An 8548-nucleotide genomic window follows, 5' to 3' on the forward strand; every position below is an offset into this window, starting at 1 on the left:
TCGTTAATTGACGCTCGTTACCAGGTAAATATCGGTGATCGGTTTCGAAAATTGTCGGGCAGTTCCGAAGCGACAGCCGGGGGATCACGATCGGTGATACCGAGCAGCACATACGGCCACAACGAACAAGTTCAATCAGCACGCAGGGAGCAAACCGGGTTTGTATACGGTCCCTGCCTCGTACTTCGAATCCAATATACGATATCTCGATCCATAAACCAGACTCAAACGTAGAACTAGACGAGGCAATTACGGCGAGCCGTGCGGTCTTTGCGAGTGCGGCGCGAGAGAGATGATAAAATACATCGGGATATTGTTAACTTCCTCCCTCGCCCGTATCTCGAACCCTGCATCTATCCCCTCTCCTGCTCCGGATTAAATAATATTTATAATATTTCAAATAAGTCAAAAATACAGCAATAAGAAAAATTCATTGTTATTACTATCAATAACGAAAAACTCTTAAATGTAAAATATAAAATTCTCTCTTCATTACTTGTACACTACGTGCACAATATAATATCATGAATAAGAGAAAATTATGAGTATGATTAAAAATATGAATATGAAATGAGATATCATATATAGTTAGAACGAATATTAAATTTTCATCAGAACATTACATCATTCTAATAGTTTTTTAATCGTGCCATTTACTTTCCTGCATTTCGAGGACCATGCCTTTGAAGCTATAAAAATCTTTTATAGCTTCAATTCTTTTATTTTTAACAAAAATATTTAACTCTATTTGAATTAATTTTGAATTAGCTGTATATGTAACTATGTTGAACTGAAATGTGATTTCTTTCTTCACAGTGCTTGACAATAATGTCGTTCCGATCATTCTCCTTCAATTAGGATTTCTTTGCTATCGCAAAACACATGTCCAGATTTTTAAAATATTTTACTATCTATAGGAATTACATTATATTCTCTCTTTGTGTGTATGTGGGTGTGCACTGTGTGAATGTAGGGCAAAAGTCACACGCATACTTTTCGTTTCCACATCGTCTCACAATAATTCTCTGTCTCGATCACTTCTGTATTACTTCCTGTTCTGCGGTCTGCCTTCATGCACCCGTTCCCCCGTTTATCGTCGTTCCACCACGTTTCTGATTTCGTCTCCGTTTCCCGCGTCCCCGTATCTCCGACCTCATCCCGCTGTCGCTCGGAGTCGGTTTCCAGAGACAGCGAAGGGATATACCGGAGAGTTAAGCCAGACCGTAATAATTTTGAATTCGGTTAACCCAGCTTCGGCACCTCAGCAACCTTCTCGCCCCTATTTCCTAAATGCCGACTGCACCGCTCTCCCATCACGATGGAGGGTGTAAACTACTGCGCGCACTGCGATAGCCGCGGTAAATCATCAACCCCGATAAGCCGGCATGCTCCTCCCGGGGCATTAGCTTAATATCGTTACGCTGATTCGATTGTTTGGCACATCGCAATTTACCAGAAAGATACAACGTCGCAGATTGCGCGAGGCAAGTGCCCAAGTGCTGTCGGTAGACAATATTTTGCTTCGATTTGATCTAATTTACAGGATGAAGCGACTATTGAAAGCTGCCAAGATAATTGAATAGCTGTGATTTGCAGTTTACACTATTGACAAGATGCTCAATTCGTAATAGCAAGTCGCGGTAAAATGCTTCTTTTTTTAAATCAAGGAGACTGTATAACTTGGAACTTTTATTTTCTCGAAGTCGCCGTCGCGTGCGTCAATTTAATGATACATGTTAAATGCAATTAATAGGAAAATATTAATGCTTTATGTTGTCGACATGGATGGAAATAGAGACTAAATCAAACCAATAATTCAAGCCGAAGTGACCAGCAGCAAAAAGCGCTTCTCGTTGCATCGCGTTTCACCACTCGGAGATTTATAATGTTCCTGTCCCGAGCGTGGCTTAAAGCCTGGGATTTTTAATTAAATCGAAATCCGCGGTCGAGCCAATCCATTAAAGCACCACAGGGAGGAAATGCTGGTAGGACAGGTTAACATGAAAGAGAAGAAAAAATTCTAGAAAGTGCTCATACCGAGTAAAAACACGCCACTTGCTCTGCAACTAAGTAATTGAGCAAGCAATTTTGCGATGTCAATTGCCACTCGATCTTGAAGAAAATAATTGACAATTTTTGTTGAAGAATTTTGAATCGAAAATTTCGAGCACGTAACAATATGATAAATATATACGTACATATATATTATTGCAGACAAGCACAATTCCTCCAAATGTTATCTTATGTAAGATGACAATAATTTCTTTTCGCAAGTAAAAAGTAAAATAAATGTTTTATATTTGTTTAAAAGTCACGCGCGCGCATCTCTCTTCCTCTCTCTCTCTCTCTCTTCCTATGTATCTGACATGTTATAATAATTAAGACTTTCCCCATTTAATCTGTTTTAAAAAATTCATATGCAAAATAAGTATGTATAAATATAAAAATATATTGTAAATGTATATTATTTTACACGTAAAATTTATTGTATCAATAACAGACACTACCACTATTAAGTTGGAGAAAACAATTCTGGTATTTTTACAAAAATACACTGTTATCAATAAAAATTCGCTACGTGAAATGGCGCTTAACAATTTTTAACAAATATTCAAAACAAATGGAGGAAACATCCCCTGCGCAATAGTCATATGATGCGGCATATGTGCACATCTGCATTTCGCATAGGCATGCCTAAAAGGGTACACGAAACTCGATTAGAAATCGGCATTTTGCGCCAAAGCATTGCGCGAATGAATCATTTTCACGCTCTGAGAAAACTTGTGAGTAACTCGAGTGAATAGAAGAGCAGCGGCGTTGCACGCGAATGATTATCATTACTGCAATCATGTCCCAACGTTCGTCTTTCACCGCAAGCTTTTCCGACAAATGATAAAGTCATTTGCGCGAGCAATTGCGGGGGAGAAGCCATGAATTCAAATTGCTGCCACGAATTTTTAATTAAGAAGGAACGCCATCACGGATAAGCACGGAAACAGAGCATCCTTGCAGAAAATACAATCGCGTCGTTAGAACTTCTCACCTTTTCCAAGCGCTTCCGCCTTTTTCCACGGCGTCGTTTATAGCCAGAACAACTTGCTCGGAATGCTTGCAACAGCAATCGGCGATACGCTCCTATTTCTCAACAGACACAATGAAACGAAACTCACTTGATGTCTTTCCCGATCTCATTGTTATATTCCTCGTTATCGCGACAGTCGCGCGCAGCACTCGGGTGATTTTTCTCGTTTTCTGTATTGCAACGTTGTTAAAATTGATTTCCACATTTACTGCGTTTACTGGAGGATACGACATGGCGGAACTTGTTCTATATAGTTTGCGATACTTGCAGTTTAACATTCCGAGTCCTGTTTAAAAGTTTCTGAGAAGGTTGCGCACAGGTACGAGTGCAGGTTGTTACGAAAAGACTCACTTCCGTTTTTATCAGTTTTTATGTCTTTTTTTCTTTTTCTTCTTCTCCTGCGATATCGCTACGACATTTTCATTTATTTCAATGCACACAAAAAAGCGCGATATCATGAATAATTACGTTTAGCGTATGCTTTATTTTATCAAACTACGTAATGTTTTTGCTACAAATATTTGACATTAATATGTTCTCCTTTTCCACGCTAGGGAAAGGAACAAAGAGAGAAAAGAGAGAACTTTTCTATCTGGATGTCTAATTTTCATACCAGTTCAGACAATGGCAATGTGATTTAGTGATAAAGCATCAGATTTGTAATCACGAGGAACCAGTTCAAGTCCCCATTTAGTCGCAGAAATTTTATTCGAAATTGCGTCCTTTATACATCGAGTGGGAAGACTCGAGTATGGAAAACTGATATCTCCATCTTTCGAAAGAGACGTTAAATCGCTGTGCTAGCCTCTTCCCATCCAATAGCTTCATGAACTTCATTAAGGTGCTGGAAGCAAATCCCTTACACCCGAAACCTGAAATAATTAAATGAAAAAGAAGACACCCGGACGGTCAAACCGAGATGAGTGGGCAATTCTTCTTTCTATGCAAATTTCAACAATGGAAAGTAAAAAACGAAGAAAGGAAAGAATCTAAGAATTAATGCGAAATTTAATAATTAAGTGTGTTCACACATCCATGTGTCTTTTCCTATTTTCATTTAATCATTTTAAATTTTGGGTGTATAAAAGATTAGTCTGTAACATCTTAATGAAATTCATAAAGCTGCTAGATGAGGAGGAGGTAACACAACAGTTTACCAACTATATGTGGACCAGCGGTTTAACATCTCGAAAAGGAAGGGGATGAACTAAGAAGAAGAAGAAGAAGAGTAATCTGATTTTTAATTTAATCTATTTTTAATCTACTCTACTTGAGCAGACTTGATAATCAGTCGCACATACTTTCTATTACATTGTAGTAAAAAGTTTATCAGATAACTATTTTCTTTCATAATTTTACAATATTTAATTTTTAATGTTTTGATACCTATCTAAATCTTTTTATTGAAATTCTGTTTTAAGTAAAATCCATTCAAGAGTATGAGCATGGAATAATGATATACGCTATTTAAACCATTTTAATGCGTGAAAAGTTTTATATAAAACTTTATTCGTTTATACTGAAATTAAATTATACATGACTCTGTATTAAAGCAAATGGATTTTATTTTTCATTTATCCTATTGTATTAATTTATCCTATTATAGATATGTGGGTAGGTTGAAAGAAAAAAATATGATTCTTGCATGGTTACGTGTGTAATCCGTTCTATTTATTAACATTTTCAACACATATCGAGTTACAGCGAATTTAAAAAGTGTAATATACTACATTCGAAACTTTTCTCTCGATTTTGCAGAACATGATCGAAAAATAGAGCATGATAAATGTATGAGGAAAATTTGGTTGAAATCGGAATAAAACACTATCCCTGACAGTCATCGATACTATGCTGAATGTGAATTTCCGCTTCGTGAACAGCAAAAATGCAAAATTGTGTCATATGAAAACAATCCACCAAAGGACTTTGCTTCGAAGTGATACTTCAAACATATCGATTTTTGCGTATCTCGAAGAAATTCGACAAGTTTCGGGCACACCAAAGGAAACGACTATTCTTACGGCAACAATTCTATTGAAGAGTATCGTAATTTTCAAGCTAGCAGGAATGCATAATGTTCAGTTAAAATTACATAATTAATTATTAATTATTATATGTAGCGAGAAGCAATTAACTTTTAAGCTAAAAGAAAAATAATTTTTATGAAGCAAGCTTTCTTTGATTTATGGAAAAAATTAAAATAATAGCATACCTTTTTCATTACGTGATATGTTACATTATCATTTACATTAATATTTCGAAATTTTATATAAAATTGTTTTTATGACATATGTTATCAATTTCTCATAAATCGGACAACGAATAAAATTCTTACTGCAACAGAGATCATCCAAATGATAACAATAAAAATACACCAGATAAACATAAGTGCTCTTATGCCGCATTTGCGTAATAAGGTCACCTGTTACATCACTTGTTACGTTGCATGCATGACGCTGACAAATCGCGCGCGAAAAGTGGTTTTTCCATTTACGCTTGCCCCGTCCATTTTAATAAACTATGTCGAATAATCATCGTCAACTCGCACTGTGCCATGAATGCGAAGCGATACGATATCGAATTATTAATCGATTCCCTTGTTAATACAATTTCATCACACAGTTTAGCGTTCCATTATCGAGACACGTAGTTTTTCTTCTATTGTATGTTAACATTCGACATGATATGTTTTTATCTTAATAACAGTTCTATATTATATTACAATATAACAATATATCAATAACGTAATATATATGCTCGTATATATTTATTTTCTAATAATATGGCCCAATTAACATCGCAAGTATCAAGCATTATCCATGGAAAATACACGGAAAACTCGCATGTGTGAATAATATGTACAAACACAATCATGAAAATTAGTGAATAATTTCAATATTATAGTTATTAGTAGTAATTGCTCGATTTAATATTTCATCGAGTGAGCAGGGTGCATGAGTTACCGTGAGCGTAAATGTGGCGCGAAACCTATGTTGCAGGATACCTTAAGGGCGCGAACACCGTGCTTCTGCATATATCTCAAAGGAGGTAGGGCTCTATATGCGAACCTTGACTTGCAAATTAGTTTATTATTTTCGCACTCGAGATAACCGTATCGTCACCTACCTTTAGAGACGTACGACGAGGTAATGCGCCTGACCCACAGGCGAAGTACAGCCCTGTAATTGGACACCGCTAATGCATCCCACCCCCGTTCGTCGAACGTGGATGGAATAAGGTAGCTGCGACGAAGTCGACCGCGGAACGGAAACTACGAGAGGAGGACAAAGACGACGCGGGAGGAAAAGCCTCCTGCTGGTGCGATGAGTGTCGTTATTTAGTTTGATCGTGCGACCGATCTATTCTCCTCTACCACGGCTGGTATCTTCCATCTCGATTCGTCGCGACGCTCCGATGGCGCCTCGTCCAGTTTTCCCGCTCAGTCATGTCTCTCTTGCCTTCGCTCTTGATTTTTCCGACAACGTCCAACCGTTTTCACATGGTTTCCTCGCCGCATGATGCACTCGGCTGCATTTCCATTCGCATCTACGTCGACCGCTTCACGGTTTAGCATTTTTATTTTCCGCGAGGCTTCTCCTTTCTCTCGTCCATTCGAAGCTAGCTCTGCTCGTTCCGTCGACTATAATGCGCACGCGTTTTCTCATACTTGTCTCTTCACCCTCCTGTCCTATTTGCCCCTTCCTTCCATTGCCATGCCTTCTATCTCCCCGGCGTTTACTTCCCGTTTCCAAACCGAATCCCCATTCTTTGGTATCTACTTGAACGTGAAGCACAACCGTGCCCACTTCAAACCGCGATGACCTAGATACGACCTTATCGCTCGATCCTATAACGCGTCGTTCTATCGTACCCTGCCTCTCTCTCCGACTCAGATTCCGCAGCTTCGGAGAGCTTTAATTTCTCTCGCAGCTCAAAGATGCTAAGCTCGAGATAGGATCGACGACCCTCGAACGTTTCAAGGGTTCGCAATGGTACCCGGCACGGCCATATTTCGTTCTTGCGAGAGAGCGCGATAATCCAGCCAAACTTTCATTTACCGAAGATGGTACTCAATTCGAGCTCGAAGACAAAGAGGGAGGACAAGGAGAGAGGAGTGGCCTCGATAAATGGCACCAAAGAAATTGAATCTATTACACGGCAGATTCGACGATGAAACGCCGAAGGGGTTTATCCTGTTCCGCGCCACTATTCTCCAAAGTCGAATGTTCTTTTCGGCCACCCTTTCGCGCTCCTCCATGGATAACAAAAAACTCGATAGGATCGCTCATTATACAGCGTATAAATCCAACATCACGTCACATTGACCTCTTATTGAAAAATTCCACGTGCAGAGATGAAAACCCAGGTACTTTACGCGTGATCGTACCACCGGTAGAATCGAAGCGAGGTGTGCTTGATTTTCGATTATATTTTCAGCCCTGCGACTTACGAGACTCTTGTACATGTAATTGCACAAGAGCATCACAGCATAAATTGAGGATTTCAACCAGAGTGACGCGCGTCCGACAGTTTACAGTAAATCAAATAACTGGCACCAGCAAGCTAAAAAGTTTGACGTTAAACGGATTTCTGGCGCGACGATAACCAAGGCTTCGTTTACCAAAGGATGAGACGAGCCTGGATGTAGGGAGAAATAGAAATTGAATATATTACAACCCCGAAGCGTCGCCGTACAAGGCCAAAGCGCAGGGTCGTCTATCTTACTGATTTTCTTTGCAAACTCGCTCGCTCCTTAGGCGATGCATTCACATCGCCTCTGAGCTCAGAATATTGCCAGCTATATGGCGTTTATTACTGACGAATAAATCACTTGTGAATTTCATGCAGGCTTGTTTATTTTATATGTGATTTTATGCATATCATGTATATTGGTACGATTTATTTAACATAACATAATTAATATTTATATATTAAATGTAAAATGTATTTAGTCAATCAGAATGTCTAACGAAAATACATTAGTTATTTATTATTTTCTTGTTTGTGATTACTTTTGTCTGACTTCATCGAGATTTTATTAATCTCGATTTAAGTAATTTATATTGTTAGGCGTATTTTCGTCTTTGCCGATTGATAAAAATAAAATCTCCTCAAAGTTACACCGATATTTACCTTTAATTGGAAATTCATCAAAGTTGTATAATTTATGAAAAATATAAAATTTCAAAGAAAAAAAGTATTTTTCGATATTAAAAGCCTTTTATAACTCATATATTTTTTACATACATTTTTTAAAAAGAAATATGTTAATATCTGCAAGTAAACATATATTCGAAAAAATATAAATGAATGATTACGAAGTACAGTAAATATCACAAAAGCATTTATTTGAAGTGGTTTTATAAAATCGACGATATTCAATCAGAAATTAATTTATAAAGTTAGTTTCGAAAAAAATATGTATTTCCAATTTTCGGTTTGTACTACATCACACTTTGTAAAAAT

The 8548-nt window shown here is 37.7% G+C and overlaps 1 long non-coding RNA gene across 2 annotated transcripts; it reads left to right on the forward strand.

The window, feature by feature from the left end:
• Positions 1-2439: 2439 nt before the first annotated feature.
• LOC105281151 lies at positions 2440-8279 on the forward strand. Of its 2 annotated transcripts, XR_002193427.2 has the most exons (3): positions 2440-6130; positions 6215-7448; positions 7520-8279. It is a non-coding gene; the product is annotated as an uncharacterized LOC105281151 (long non-coding RNA). The 2 variants fall into 2 exon arrangements; XR_002193426.2 differs by having other exon boundaries at positions 2440-7448.
• The last annotated feature ends 269 nt before the right edge of the window (positions 8280-8548 follow it).

This window comes from Ooceraea biroi, chromosome 5, assembly GCF_003672135.1.
Source record: "Ooceraea biroi isolate clonal line C1 chromosome 5, Obir_v5.4, whole genome shotgun sequence".
Classification (NCBI taxonomy): Eukaryota; Metazoa; Arthropoda; class Insecta; order Hymenoptera; family Formicidae; genus Ooceraea; species Ooceraea biroi.